Source organism: Falco punctatus (genome assembly GCF_963210335.1).
Source record: "Falco punctatus genome assembly, chromosome: 6".
Classification (NCBI taxonomy): domain Eukaryota; kingdom Metazoa; phylum Chordata; class Aves; order Falconiformes; family Falconidae; genus Falco; species Falco punctatus.
The window spans coordinates 17,267,671-17,284,019 of record NC_137585.1 but is presented as its reverse complement, the minus strand read 5'-3'; positions in this window follow the sequence as shown (position 1 = coordinate 17,284,019).

The window sequence follows — 16,349 nt, the reverse complement described above, 5'->3', positions numbered from 1 at the left end:
GCACCCTTGCAGAGAGGGAGATGCTACATAACATGATGTCTGTGCATGGATGTATGTAAAACTACACCAAAACCTGCTGTGGATGGGAAAGCCACAGCTTTAAGTAGGTGCATGACCGTGTATAAGTGCAAGAAAGGCCTGAATCCTGGCATAGCTTGACCTGGGCAGCTGTGTTTCAAAATACCAAGCCCAGTGGCACACTCCATTTAACACTCACCTCCTCCTGAATTTATTGCAATATCCCACATTTCCAAACAGCTTTGAAGCCTTGTCTACTCTTTGAAGCAGCCTGCTGGAGGTGCATCCCCTCTCTTGTCTCTCATCTTGGGTATGGGGATGCCCTCCACTCCAGCTGGGGCTCAGCGCCAGGCTTGCTCCACACATCTCTGTACAGCTTTGGGGCCACAGATCCTCACCCCAGGAGGAGAAAAGCAAGTAGAGTAGAAGAGGAATAAAGATTTGTTTGATTTGCCTTTGTCTGAGCATGGCACATCTTACTGTAAGTTTTTTCCCACTAAAAGGAATGTGTTGATTTGGGCTGGTTTGGAGTTTGATGGGGGTTTTTCTTTCAATGGCTGTAAGGACCTGATTCAAGGCTAATGAAATGGATTAAAAACTCTGTTCTCAGTTCAGTGGCCTTGGATCAGCCCATGAAGGAAATTCATTCTCACTTGCTTCTAGCTGGGGGCTAACTAATATTTCCCATGCTTAACAGAAAACGTGATTAGACCTGCTGCATCACACCAGAGGCAACACTAGCTATTAAAGAAAGGAGCTTGATTAAGGGACTGCAATGAAGACTAACAATAATCAGGGAAATAGGAGTCAATGCCGTATGAAAGCAAACAGACAGTCAGTTATTATCACAAAGCTTTTCATGTGATGATCTGCACACTGGTCTCACCCAAAGCATGTTTGTTTTGGTCACTCTTAAAGAGTACAGCCTTATGTATTGCAGCAATATATACGGGCTCATTCAAGAGCTCAGACCGGACCCAAAACCAATGGAAGTCAATGCATTGACTTCCCTGAGCACACCCCATAAGAATCACTCTGTTTGGAAACATATGTTGCAGTTAAATACGTTGGTCTGGACTAGATATAAATTTGCTGTTACAGTACTTGCTTAGGGAAAAGGTACTGACCGTCAGCATCAAATCCACACGGAGACAAGTGAAAATATAGGGGTTGTAACTAATAGGTATAACACAAAATAAAAATAAAGTGGCTGAAGAAGAACTTCAGCAGTCAAGGGGAAACGCACCCACTTTAAATGAACTCCATTGGCCCAGACAAATTTCACAGTGCACACAGTGATTTGAAGAGGAAGAGAAAAAGGGTGGCAGGAACTCAGCATCTTACTTCTTCACAAGCCGCAAAAAAATTGCAGGTGATTTGAGAAGAAAAAATACATGGCTTTAGTCCTGTCTGGAAACATGTGGCACAAACTGGGGCAGAGGAGATTAAACCTGGCTTCACCCCACCTTTACCCCCTCTTTTAGCTCCCCTGCTGTTTGCTAGCATTATCTGCATTGCTCAGTCCTCAGCAAACATCCAAGTAGCCAAAATATGGGCAGGATTCTTGCCATAACCAAACCAGCCAATGAATGAAATAAGGCACTTGTTTCCTGCAGCAGAGGGAGGGGAAAGGGAGGTTTAAACATTTCTGTGTGGTGTTGGAAACCCACCTTGAGCAGAAGCAGTCCCTCTGCTCGCGCAAACCACCAGCGCTCCTTTGACGTCAATTGGCAGCCAGCTGGTTTGCACCATCCCAGGGGCTGGCTGCAGTGGCATAAGCAAACACTTTGACCCAGCAAAAAGAGAGACGGCGAGACTCAAATTGAAGCCCTTCACTCCTTCCCTCTCTTTTACTGCTGTTCATCATCACCTACGGCATCGTTTTTGGATGCATAAGCGCACAGACCAGTTCCTGCAGGCACCTCTCGGGCAAGTGGCAGGTTGGGTGCTGATGCACGGGCGGCACAGGGTTACAGTGGGGCTGGTGGTGCCAGAAACCTGGGGGTGTGCTGGGGCTGGTCTCCGCGCTGAGACCCTTGGGTCTGAGGGCCACCCTTGAGCTACGGCAGTGCCAGGGGCAGGCTGCCAGGGAGAAAGCGATGCTCGTGCAGTTACGTTAGAGGCAGGACCTGCTATCTATGGGGAGGCTGCTGTCCCTGTGAAAGGCACGGCTAATGTCCTACAGCCTCCACCTGGGTGCTGATCATATGGTCTAATGAGGGAAGATTTGGGAGTTTGTCAGAGGAGGACTGAGCAAACGGCTGACTGTGGGAAATACCAGGGCCGTTCATCTGGTCTCCCCTTTCACTCTTCCCACCAAGCAGACTCCGTGCCTGATGAGAGCGGGAGCAGGAGAAACTTGGTTATTTTTGTCAGACACCAAAGTCTCTTTGCAGAGCGTTTCCTGCAGCGCAGGGTGGGAGGAAAGGGAAGCGGCAGCGCGCAGCTGGCTCCCTGCCCTCCCCAGACCCGGTTTCGTGCTGCAGCCGCCCATCCCAACCCTGGCCCGAACGCATCCTGCAGAGGACAGGGACTGCTGCGATGCACAAAGCTGTGTCCTGCCGCTGCTTGTGGAGCGTGGCACCCCTGGGTTTTGGGGGGATGCTGCTGTGCCAGCAGCAGGCGGACAAGGCCAGCTGCAGGGGGGAGAGCCTCTGGGGATCACGCACAGCTGCATTCCTGGACAGTATTTTTCAGCAATGGCAAAGCAACCTGCTCTTTCACTTTTCCCACCTGAAAAGCCGTCAAAGGCCTTGACTTTCAGAGAAGGAGAGCTCTGCAGCCCCTGCGAGCCAGCTCTGCTGAAGTTGTTTTGAGATGAACACCCCAAAATGAAGGCAGCCAGAACTGCTGATCAATTTTGAAAATGAAAACATCAGAGACCCTTAACTCCTGGATTTCATTTCCTACCTACGCTGAAGGCTATGTGAGGGCTTGCAGCGTGCAGTGTGATGCAGAACCACACTGAAGGGCCTGCTCCTTCATTCCCACAATCAGTATTTGTTTCAAAAAAGGGATGCTGTGCAGGGCCGCAGGCTGTAGCTAAAAGGCACAATGGATCAAGGAGGACAGACAAGAATTTTCCCAAGCCAGAACAAGTTTTCCGGCAGCATATTTGCTGCTTCTGTGGCCAAGAAGTGTGCTGTGAGGGTGTGTTGTTATTTCTCTTTACAATACAGCTCCATCTTGAAGGCCCCTTCATGAAGCATCTGGACCTGCTTTACAGCAGCTCTAATGTGGCTCAAGCAAAGCATAAGACCACTCTGGGACTTGCAGTTTGATTCCCTTCATTTTATGGGATGGTGGGAGGATGTGAATCCCTTTTCCAAAACCTACTTTTACAAGTTTTTGTTGAAATGCCTGTAAAAAAAGCGAAGGGCCCAGCTGACCCCAGCAAGTGACGAAGGGAGACCCAGTTTCAAGGCAGGACAAATTTAGCAGCTGACCGAAGGCTGCGGGCTCTGCGGGTAGGCACAAGCCCTGCTGGATGGGGGCACGGGGTGGGAGCACTGGCTGCCTGCTGAGCCTGGGGACTGGCTGGGGTGAGCAGAGCAGCGGGCAGGTGTTTCCACGAGCGAAACCTCTCGAGAACAGCTACTTGCTAAAATAGATGCCACACGATAAACCAAAAACGCAAGCCTCACTGCCCAGCTGGTGCAGGCAGCCACGGCTGCCTGCATGCATGGCACAGAGGCGAGCAGCTATTTTTACTGGAGCTCCCAAAGGCTGTGGGAGGCAGAAGGGGCAGCTGGAGCAGGTCTTCCCTCTGTATCGTGCCGGGGCTTCACCCTGGCAGTTCCCCTTGCACCTGGGCATCCTGGCCGGTGGTGGAGCTGGATGGCCTGAGGGCTTCCCCTCGCCTTCCCAGGAGCAGTGGTCCTCCTGCAAGCCCCCATCACCATCATCAGCACCTTGTTCTCACTGGCAGTGCCTGGCCAACCATGCCAGGCAGGGGGAGTTAAGAAAGAAACCAAACCAAACCAAACTGCCCACAATGTGCTAGATGCACAGCCAAAAATAGTGAATCAGCCCCTCCTGCCTTAAATCATGAGATCAGCCCCTGGGTGACCAGAGTGACTTGTTGTGTGAGTGCCACGCACTCCTCACCCCTGCAGGCACTGCTTCGGGATCCTCTGCAGAAGGGTGTGAAAGCTTGTGCAAAGCAGCACCCTGGGAGCGAGGCCTCACCAGCCAGACACGCTGCCAAGATATCGTGCAAGCAGGGGAACAGGGGGCTTGGGGGCACGCTGGCATTCACAGCAGCGCAGCACTGCATCACGCAGGCAAACCTGCCTCCTCTGGCTGTATGCTGCAGGGTATGAAATCCAGCCCTGCTCTGAATTTCACTCCCTGCCTCTACACGCACCTGAGTGTACCTGTCCTTTGCCTTGGTGCATCGGGAACCTAGGCGCAACAAGCAGCTCAAGCCCACCTTCTGCACCACTGAATGGCCGTGCCATCTGCAAGGAGCGGGATGATCCCAGTCTGCCAGCCTTTCCCCCAGACATACCTGCTTGAAACTGGTGGCTTAACTGCTTGAAATTTTCCAGATTTAGTGGGCTGTGCTTCTCTCATAGTGCATTGTGATTCTCTCATAAGAAACCAGAGCAAGTGAAAAAAAGAAATCTACAAGAAAATGTGAAGTGGAAATGCTTTTCTTCTTCCTCTTCTTCTCCTCTAAGACACGCTGCAGCCTACATCCAAAATCCCCATGCCATGCCCCTGCGAGCTGCACCATCAGAGGCAGAGGCTAGCACTTGGCCATGCCTGAAGATGCTGATGGGGCACCACCTTCTCTGAGGCCTGAACCTGAAGCTGCTCTTCTGGAATTAGGAGACTCACTGCTGATGGCTATTTGCTCTCATGATGATTATTTGCTTCCAAACATAGAGCAAATGACCCATGTGGCCCTGAGGACCATGAGAGACAAAACATGGGAACACCAGCCCCAAGACACTGTGAGAGAAGAGAGAAAAGATGGGGGATGACTTTACCCATTGTGGACCAAGCTCTCAGACCTGACAAATGCCCACACTGGGATCCAGACCCCGAGCAGACCGTCACAGCCCAGGACCACCAGCCATCATTTGGGTTATTTAGAAGCCGGCAGCATGATGCCGCATGTGCTAATGGTGGAGCATGAGCCTGGAAAACGCAAACCTGCCTCTGCTACCGACCTGCCGTATGGCTCTGGGGAGCCATGCCATCTCTGTGCTCCTGCTTCCAGCCATTTCCCTCCCTAAGCTACAAACCTTTTGGCCAGGGATTCTAGTTTCATGTTTGCAAACAAGAGGGTGAATCATGTGGATAAACTCGCTAGGGTCGAAGCAGCATTTCTGATTTACCCCAGTGTAAATTATTGCCTCTGCTTTAAAAAATGTTAGTGTTGGATGGGGTCCCAGTAACTCCGCAAAGAAGGGAGTGGGAGAAGTTCTTCATAGATGGCTTTCTGGTGATTTATTTGCCACCAGCTATCATGCAATTACTTCACTTATGCAAGGCTTGTGCTCTACACAAAGAACGACAGGGGACATGAGTGACCTGCAGACTATTTGGTGCCACTGCCTGTCACCGGTGCCAGGCAGTGAACTTGGCACAGCACAACGGGAGTGCCACCTCCTGCTCCAGGGGCCTGGGAGGTTGGCATCAGCAGGGCAGGGCTGGACAAAAGACTCACCCTTGAGCAACCTGGGGAAAGGCCACCGGGGAGAGCAGGGCAGGTGGTGGCCAGAAACAGTACTCTGCCCTCTGGGTAAGCATGGAGAGGGCTCCTGTGTCGTGCCGTCCATTAGCTGCTGTTTTTCACCCTCCAAAGCAAGCTGGGCATCTCAGCTTTCTTCCTCTTCCTTGGGCAACCAAGTAGAGCTACTTGGAGACGCTTCAGCAAAAAGACTTAAGCAGGTTTTTGTGCATGTTAATATTTGAGGTGTCTATAGCTCATGTGCCAAAAAAGAGGACATCCCTACGGTGGATGGTGGCTCCAGAGCACATGGTGCTGTACAAATGAGGAATAAGTTGGCTGCTTATAGCCAAGAAGAGCCTCACAAGGTAGTTTTACAACAGTGCAAGAGGAAGGTAGAAGAAATAAAAGGGGAGGGAGGAAGGCACACCAGTGGAACATATGTTTTGACGCAAGGTATTGATTCACATCCTTCTAGCAGAAGGTCCAGTGACAGTCCCTTTGACTGAGAAGGAAAAGTTTTCAAACACAGATTAGGGTTCAAATATAAAGCTCAGACAGGAAAAAACTCATGCTGGTTGGATGAGGAGGAGGGAAGAAGAAGAACACCCTTGGGGAGACAGGTTGCTGCAGGCAGGGCTGGTGTGGGAGGCACAAGCGGGTGTCCAGGAGGCAGCCAGAGGCTGTGGCAGCTGCCTTGGTGCATCACAGATGTCCATCATGTGGGATGGCTCAGGAAAAGAGGGCACAATCCCACAGGGTGACCCTCCTACTGGAGCTGCTGGAGCTGTCGGGAAGATTTTGATTGCCTCTTCTTGCAAGAACGCATTTTTTGTGGGTAAAAATTAGTATCTAGTCTCCAGCCACCATCAATCTGCCACCTCTTGTTGTTGGTTAATTCACTTAAAGTGGTCTGGAAAAAAAATACATAAAGAAAAAGACTTTCCATGTTAGTCACCTTCCAGTGATGTATAAACTCTCTGACAGATAATTATTGGTGATATTGATTCTAACTAGGCCAGAAAATGAACAGGTGAGTGCAAAATAGAAAGTTATTTATAAAGATGTAATTGAAACAAAATCTATCCTGCAGGCTTGAGAGTTTAAGGCGGGGGTGGGGGGAGGTGGGGGGGTGGGAAATGCCTTTACTGGTGTGTATTTGCTGTCTCTGCTGGTGTTTGGATGCTTCCTCAGGAGCGGGAAGGACACCTCCATGAAAACAACTGGTGCCACGTCCTTGCATGGGTACCAGGACAGGGGCTGTGATGGGCCTGGGTGGTCAATGCAAAAGCAGATCATCCCCTTGGGGCTGAGGTCATTTATTACTCTTCTTCTGAAGTGCAAGTTTGATGTATTTTGATACTAATTTAATTTCCCCTCCATTTTTTTGTTAACTGCTTTCTGGTGAAACCTGTGAGCACATTTTCTGCAAGCCTCTTTTTCTGCTCCCATCTCCTAAGCAGGAGGGATGATTTCTCTGCATCCCTGCTGCTGTGGCATGGGGCACAGACAGGGGACAGTGCAGGCAGCAGGCAGAGGGACATGACTGTGCATGGCAGGAAAGCCACAGGAGTGACCATTTTAAAGGGGAGGTCTGATTTGGCTAGAGAGCCATGGATGCTTCACAAGCAACATCTCTTGGGGTCTGCTTTAGGCTGAAATAAATAGCCAGCTAGCCACAGCTAAAAATAGTTGTAAAACACAGCCAGAGAAAGAGACTCTCAGCCCAAAGCAGAGGGGCCTGGTGCAATGTCCATCAGCCCAAGTCAGTGCTGGCACAACTGTCCACAGCGGGACATCAATAGTAAGATGCATTTTAATGTAGAAACCAAACTCTTAATGCTGTTAATGTGGCTGTGGGTGCTCCTTGCGGTGCTAGGACATGGTGAAAGGCCACCACCACTGCTAAGTCTCCTCTGGGCAGTGGCACTGGCCCCGCTTGCCTCTTGCCAGCTGGAGACTTGGCTCCTTTTGGGGCTATGCTTTCGGGTCCTACAGCTCAGGTGCTGCAAGTCCCACCATTGCAACGCTGAAGCCCTTATGCAGGCGTAGCCCTCGCGGCTCTGCCAGAGGCCGGTGGGAGGCTGTGCTGCAGCTGCTGGCCCCAAGCACCGGGCTCACTTTCTCTAGCAGCTCTGCACACCCTCAGCTGTGCCAAGCCCCAGTTTGCTGGCCACAGACTGGCGGTGGCGCTTGCTGGGGAGAGGAGGCATTTGCCAATTTGTTATTAAATCACAGTGCTACTTATGTCAATGTTAGGCTGTTTGGGACTAAAGACACAGAAGGAGCTACATACCCAGGTTATGCAAGACAGCTTGGGGTGGTGGTACAGGCAGAGGTGGGTCTTTGGGCAGGGGTCTCTTCTCGTGGCTGGCTTCCATCCTCCCCCCACTCAGCCTCTGTTGCTGCTGGCTTTTTGGGGGTTCTGGGGCTGCGCTTTTGCACCTAGAAGACCAGGAACCACTGCAATGCTGAAGTCTTTTTGGTGCTTTATCCCTCGGTGTCCAAACAGCTCATCCTTGACCCACCTAGAGCAACCAGTTCTGATGATGCTGTGACAGCAGAGAGCTATATATAAAATGAGTAAGTGGTCCCAGTTTGGTTCCCAGGATGCCCCCAAACTTCTGGACTGTGAGAAGCTGGGCTCTGGAGCATCACAGAAGGTCACCTCCCCTGCCCCAGTGACCACGGCGATGACATCTACCTGGAGCCATGTCCCCCAGCAGTGGTCGTGTACCTGTCCTTTCGGAGAAAGAGGCTGCAGTTCCTCCGGGGCTGTCAGCCTTTCAGGAGAAGTTAAAATAATGCAGGAAGGCTTACAAGCAGATGTGGTTCCTGTGCTGTTTCTGCCAAGGCTCAGCTCTGCAGACATCAGCTGTGAAGAAATGTTTAAACTGAGCTGCAGTGCCGCATGCCCAGCGTTTGTACGTAAACAGCTTCTAAAATCATGAGGGGGAGTGTGTAGCTCTTTCAGAGCCGACCGGATGGTTCTTCCGCTTGACATGTTCTCTTCTTGAAACAACATCACTTTGTTGAATTTTGTGGGTTTTTATGTGGAACAACATTAGCTCATCCAAGTCTGTGGTTTATTTGAAAATGAAATTCCGGTAAGTTTTGTACCATCTGGCAATGTCCAACCAAATCGGGTTTAGCAAAAAACCACTGCACACGTGTGCACAAACACATACACACCAGAAACATTATAATCATCATAATCAGTAATTGCAGGAAGCTTGGCATTGCCGGGATGAGGGGAGGGGGAGAAAATCAGTGCCTGACTCATCTCCCAGCCATATGCCCTCTGTGGGGCTTGGGTCCTTCCAGCAGAGGGCATTTTGCAAGCTGTCCCCCCTCCCCCGTGCCGCCTCTACCCCTTCCTTCTGTGTGGCAATGCCTTTGACGTGAACTTCCAAGTAGATCCTGCTGTAAATCAAACACAGCTGGGCGAGCTGCAAGACGGTGCGCCGTGTCAAATTCACAGCTGCTGTCAGGTCATTGCACTGGTTTCAAAGGAGCGACTCTGATCTACATCAGCTGAGAACCTGGCCAGACATCTTGAGGTGGGGCTGAAGTGTACAGGAGAGGTTTGGGATTGGGGTGGCGGCTTCTTGATTGCTCCGTGCAATAGCTGAAGTGGTTTGTTAGATGGGACCAGCCCTGGCTTCCCTCCTAGCTCCTCTGGTCCACAGGTAGAAGGACACATGGCGAATTCTTGACATCTTGTCCACCCATTGCACCTTTTCTCCTCCTCCCACATCTTTGCACACAGAGGCCTGTGATGGGCAAAGCTGAAAGGAGGGAAAATGTGGTCATTACCCAGGTACACAGGAGACCACCAAGCATCCACCTGTCATCTTCTCCCCTGCAAGAGATCTTACTGATCTCTTCTCCCTGGAATCCAGTGATAGGGCTCAAGGGAATGGTTCAAAACTGCACCAGGGGAGGTTTAGACTGGACACAAGGAAGCATTTCTTCAGCAAGAAGGTGGTCAAAGAGTGAAAGAGGCTTCCTAGAGAGGTGGTTGATAACCCAACCCTGTCAGTGTTTAAGAGGCATTTGATCAATGCCTTAACTTTTGGTCAGCCCTGAACTGGTCAGGAGGCTGGACTAGATGGTTGTTGTAGGTCCCTTTGAACTGAAATATTTTATTCTGTTCTGAGTTTTGACTAATCTTTCTTAGGTTTCCCCTTTCTTTCATACTCAGCTGCTCCCAGACCTGTATTAAATGTGCATGACGGCTGGGGCAAGGGAAAAGCACTGGTACGGAGCATGAGGTACTTGTTAGGAGAAGTTATTGTTAGGAGGTTACTAGGCAGGTTAAGAAGTTACTAGGCACGTTTCCACTGACTTCAGCAAGCACAGGATCTCTACACATATTCACCTCTATAAAGTGGGGGCCAGGGGAAAATATACATATTGGCTTTAAAATAACCTTAAAATATAGCAGAGATCTGCTTCTCAGAAAAAGCAACAGAAATGTAATGATGAGCTCTGATGATGAGCCAGCACCTCTGAAAGACTTCAGATCCATGGAGGGTGTAGGTGCTGCCCTGTCCAAGGGGACTAATTCCAGCAGCAGCTCCATTTTTGTATGACAGTCCGTACTTGCGTGAACAGGACTTTTGATGGAAGTCATGGTAGGCATCTCCATTCAGAACACACTGCTGGCTTTCAATCTGCATCACATGTGTTTAAAACTTGTACGTGTACACCTGGGAGTTTTTTTCCCTTAGCTGGGCTTGAAGAGACACCAGTGACCCCAGGGGAGGCGGAGGATGGCTGAGGAAGGTGAGATGCTGGCCATCCCCACCTAACGGGAAGCCCTGGCCTGGCGGGTGAGTCCCAGCTCCTTCCACACCAGGTCACCAACACCATCTCGTACCTTGTCCAGACTATAGCTGCTAATAAAAGCAGGAATTTGGTTCACCTGAGAACATCTCTTGGGTTCTTGACTGGAAAAATAAAACAAAATCAATTCCAGCAGCAAAGGCTTTTAAAGTGTTTCTACAGGGTGGCCCCGGTGAGGCGCTGCGCTGGCTGGGCTGCAGATGGGATGCTGACACGCTGTGATAATACTTCTCCAATTCTTTTTTCACAAGGATTTTTATTTTTTTTAAATATATATATAGTTTTGCCTCCAGCATATGTTGTACTAGTGTAGCAGTTCTTCAAGTACCATGTTTTCCAGCGTACATCTGAGTGACAGCACCTAAAAACAGCAGCTGTTATATAAAATAAGGGCAGCGCTTCCCCTGCAAGCGCCATGGTGGTGGCAGGGAGCGGGGCCAGCACAGCCCAGGGGGGCGACATCCCTGACCCAGTTAGAGGATGATGAAGGGGGGGTCAACCCTCGGGGCAGCCTCAGACACCACCAACCTCCCCCTGATAACATGCCATCCATCACAGATTGTCACCTCTCCGGGGCAGAGGCTGCTGCATCCGTGCTGTTCATCACCAGTGGCGCTCCCCACCACTGCTGTCCTGTAGTACCGTGAATGGGTACAAAACCATAACCAGCCTAAAATATGGATCTGTGGCATCTCACTGTTATTTTGCTGATGCTGTGTATAAGGACTAAGGTAGCCATTGTTTCAGAATGATGTATGTTGTATCTTAATAAGAAGCTTAATTGTTTTACTTAGCAGGAGATGGCCAATAAAGTATTAAGAAGCCCAAACTGGCACCTGGTTTCCTTTAATATTGAGATGCAAAATCTGATTTGTACTGCCTGTAAATCTGCTGTATCTCAGCATGCAAATACTCCTGAATAATTTAGGCTTTCTTTAAGAAAACCTGTGATACACCCAGAAAAGATTAATATTCAGCAGACGTCCATCATCTAAGTAAACATTTTTTTTCTAAAACCGTACTGAGTTCTCATAAATTCCTTTAATGGGACAGAAACCATCGTGGCTGTTGTTCATGAGGCTTGTCTCTTCGCCTTGGTTTACTTATTTGGCAGAAAAACTTCACCTGCATAAGGCTTGAAAAGGTTTGACCCCTTGAGAGGACATGAGAGGATGTCTTCAAACACTTAACCAGGCCCAAAAGAAAAGAAAAAAAGAGGATAGCAGGAAAAAAGCTGGGGTCACAGGTCATGTTTGAATTTGTAGGAAAAGGAGATGGCTGCACCACATGGTCATCCCTGGATGGATATGGCTTTGCTTATATGCTCGCTTGCTTTGGTGGACAGGAGCAGTGTGAGGACCGATGGTCACTGTGGCACTTCCAGGCTGCACGCCACACATACAGGTAGTTTTTCTGCACATTTTAATGGGGCAGTCAGGTACCAGGGCTCCCACATTTCCGTTTCGACAATGAAATTCACTGAAATATAAGGAAGAGAACTGAAATGTATTGTGCTTTAGACTCAGGTTTCAGCAAGAAAAAGTTTTCTCTCTCTCTGATGTACCTACATCTGATATACCTGTAGGACAGATGGTGTGAGACAATGTCAGGGAAGGTGTATGATTTACCCATAACAAAGTGGGTACAAAAAAAGTTACTAGACTGTGATTATAAAACAAGCATCAGCTTTGAAATTGGTGTCTGTACTCATAAAACAAGAATTTCTGGTAGGAAACAGCCAGAGCAAAGTAAAAATGGGCTTCAGTTATGAATTTGGGCAGAAGTTCTAGTTTCTCTAAAGTCTGAGGTGTTCTGGACCAGGTAGCCCAACCACCTGGCAGGTGAGACCCACCTTTCTGTTCGGAACCCAGATGTAGAGGAATTGTAGAGGAATGAAGGCAGGTTAACTAACATTGATAACATTCAGCTGTGGGCTGGCTTCAGGGGCGGTGGGTTGGCTGATGTGGATAAGGTGCAGCTGTGGCTGGTTCCTGCTAAGCAGTTAAATAACTCTAAGGGGCATGGAAGTGGTGTACCTGATGAAGAGAGACCTGGAAGAAGCAGGAGAGACAAGGAGAAGGATGCAGCAGAGGCAAGAAGCAGAAGAACTGGCCTGAAAAATATGAAGAAACAGCACAAAGGGTAGATGAACCTTTGAAACCTTGTGGGGGATCAATGTCTGTGCTGGGGCAAGGTGTGCTAACTACTTATTGAAGTTAACCTGGTATGGGGTGGTAAGTCCTGCTGTATCTAGCTAGTTTTGATAGTGCTGCGACACCTGGAGCTCAACTCTCTGTGGGTCTGGGTGCATTTGGGTGTCAGCCTTTGGCTCACGCACCTTTTGGGTTGGCGGCAGGCCTGGGAAAGGATGAATTTCAGAGTATGAAGAGCATCAAGCCACAGCAGGGTAGGATTGTTCTCCAGAAATATTATTCTAAAACTAAATGCCCAGGATATTGATCACTGCAGAGGGTAACTAAGTGCTGGAGGGAATGAATTGCTTGTTAGGAATGATATAGTCACATAGGGAAATTCTGGGTAGGCAGTTCTGGTATAAATGATGCTGCTCGCCACGCTCTTCAGAGAAGCAGCCAAATTTCCTTGACTATGGGCTGAACCTCAGAGCATCTTCAGCCTTACTGTCATGCAGTTGAGCTTACCAGGACAGTGCTTGTGGACACGAAGGCAGTTTGGAGAACCCAGAATTTCCCCTTAAAAGCAAAAGTTAATCCCCCTCCTCATCCTACCAGTCCTTGGTAATTCAACACGTTTCTTGCCCTGGGCATGACTCTATAGATATGGCAAACTGTTCCTTCCAGTGTCCCCTGGCCTGGGTGGCAGGGGGCAGCCTGGCAGCAGGTTGAGCTGGGTGGGAATTAGGGAAGATTTGAAATGAGGGAGCAGAAGGAGTCTGCAAAGTGTGGAGAGAAAAAAAAAAAAACAAACAAAAAAAAAAAAAAAAACCAAAAAAACCCCCAACAAACTGTTAGCCTGTATTTGGAGAATGCTTGCTTTTATTTGGACATAAAACTGGTTGTGAGAAAATGGAATTCAGACCAAAGTGGTGCTGAAGGTTTTGCTTTCTCTCACTTAGCCAGTGAGTGTGAAAGCTGATGTTTCTGCAGCTGCAGGCAGGCAGCAAGCTGCTGCCAACACTCACGTTTCCATATGCTCTCACAGCTGGAAATACTGCCTCCGTGTTGTTTCCAAATAACCAATATCAGAGGGTAATTTGAGCACCTTATTTTCACTAAGGAAAGTGCCAGATAAAAATGTTTCACAGAAATGCTTCGACGCAGCCGTGTTGCTCTTGTTAGTCCATCCCCTCCAAGATGTGGAGGCACCTTGTTCCCACCAACCCTGATGCCTGCTAGGAGCTCCAGAGACTCTGGGGAAACAGGTCCCACTCCCAGCTCTGGGACACATGGGGCCAGGGGTGCCCCAGCTCTCCTTGAGCCCATGGGGGGGGGCAGCATGCCCAGACAGCCCCTGGGAAAGGTGATGTCCAAGAGCACACTCTCCTTCACCTTTCTTGGCTCCATTCAACCATGGGATAAAACAGCCACGTGTGTCTTTCCAACCTGTATCCCTTGTCTTGACATTCCGGCATGATACAAACCTGTTTAAAGTACTTAAATAGTGATGCTCAGGACCTATAAAAACTTTTCATGGCTGTGGGTATGAGGCAATGGATGGGGAACTCTCCATGAGCCACCACCAACGGAGGTTCAAAGAAGAGTGTCTGGGAGCATTTTGGAAGCCAAGGCTTGGTATTTCATTGAAGCACTGTGCCTGAGAGAAAGGATGTAAACACAGCCATAAAAGAAACCCCAGTGACTAGTCCCTTCATTTCAAATTGCAAAGTCTGTAAGACTGTTTATTTCAATAAATAGTCAAGGAAGTATCGTCAATCAAGTGACAGCTCATTCCTATACTGTAATTAAATTTGAAGCTCAATTGCTATTGTATAAGTCAATGGCATAGACAGGATTATTACAGGAAAATCCCCAGGGATGCCAAGACTGGTACAGGTGGAAGGGAGTTCAATGTGGGCTTTTATGGCTGTGCTATAAAGGTGAAAGCAGCCCAGGCCAGGTCCTGTTGCTGGGCTGGGCTGGTCCTGGGCTGCAACCCCTTGAGGCACAGGTCAAGCATGAGTCATGCAATTGCCAAGAACCGGTGTCTCCTCCCTGCAAAGGGAGGTGCAGAAGGGTGTTAGCCCTTGGAAAATCGACACAAGCTGGACATCAGCTTCTGGGGCTGCAGCAGACACTGCTCCCCACTGTATTCCTTACCTGGCCACCTTTTGCCATGCCAAAGCATGGCTGGGTGGCTGGAGCTGTGGGTGGGAGCTCCAGCGCGAACATGCATTTGCAAGCTGTTAGCTTGTTAGCCTGACAGGTTGCTGAGCACCTCTTCTCCCAGCAAGGGGACAGTTTCTCCAGCTGCAGCAGAAACACAGTCACACCAGGCTGTGCTGGAGGCGCAGAGGGAGGCAAATCCCTAGCACCAGCAGTGCTGAGAACCTCCCAGGGTGAAGGACCACCCCTCTCTATTGCTCCCTGAGGACGGGGTCAGACACGTCTGCTGGTGTCCAGCTTGCAGCTGTTTTCCCTCGGCTCATCTCTAGTTACTGCCCAAGTCCTTCACTTCATCCTTGTGGCTTCCAAGTCCTTCAGCTGCTTCTCCTGGTTGTACTGAAGGAAGAGAAAAGGGACCAAAGCTGAAACTGCTTGCTCCTGCTCCAGCGGACAAACAAAAAGAGTATCATCACACTTATTTGGCTTGTATTGCATGAAATAATTTTAACAAATCTTAAGTTTTGGACAACCTAGGTGGTAATCCTAAACACAGGGTCAGATGACACTGCTGGAATGGTGCAGCAGCTGTAACCGGGGTGAAGCCTCAGTGCAGCGTAAGCTCAGGGTGCTTCTAACGATGGTGTGCTTCTTGTTGGAAAGTGGGGATGGGTTTTTTCCTCCGTTTGAGTATTTCAAAAGAAAACAGTGCCTCTAAGCTGTCAATAGATAAGTCTAAGATAATGAGTATAGTTTTCACCAAAAAATCTGGTACTGATGGAATTACTGCTTATACACACAAAAATCCCCATTATAATACAACCCAGAAAATTACATGGTAATTTTCTTTCTTAAAAAAAGTTACCTTTCCTTTATCCCTCCCTGCCATGTTACACTCTGTTATGAAGAGGTTTCTTGCCATTGTCTTTCTTTTCTAGCTGCCCATCATGTTCCAGGTGTCACAGCTTCATGCTTGTATTTCTTTCCTGCTCTGCATGAAGCGATGCCACAATTGCACAAAACAACAGCTTTTCATAAGCCCTTACCCTCCTGCTGTGAGTTTCCAGAATGGGACACCATGGAAAGCCTGATGCTGAGGGTTTCAGTGAGGGTCATGGGTTTGACCAGCCGCCCGTGACCAGCAAATGTGACCACAAGCTTTACCACAGCAGCGCCACACCACTGCTGGTGCCTGGTGGCCAGCAGCACGGCGTGCTCCATGCCCTGCTTTCTCTTCACATGTGCTGGTGAGCATGCAACGATGTCCCCTGGTGCTGGTTGCACGTCCTGTGGAGGTGGGCTTACACTCTGACAGTCTCCTCTTCTCCGAGTGAAGCAACAGTGACAGCTGCAGCTTCTCCTTACTGTGCTTTCCGTGGGCTTTGGTGTCAGTGCTGGGGATCACCTCCAGGCACGAGAAACCATCCCAGGCCCCATTGTCTCCTCTGCACTTCATCTGCCGCCAAGGAAAGTGCCAATTAGTGCCAGCTGTGCTGGACTGCTTG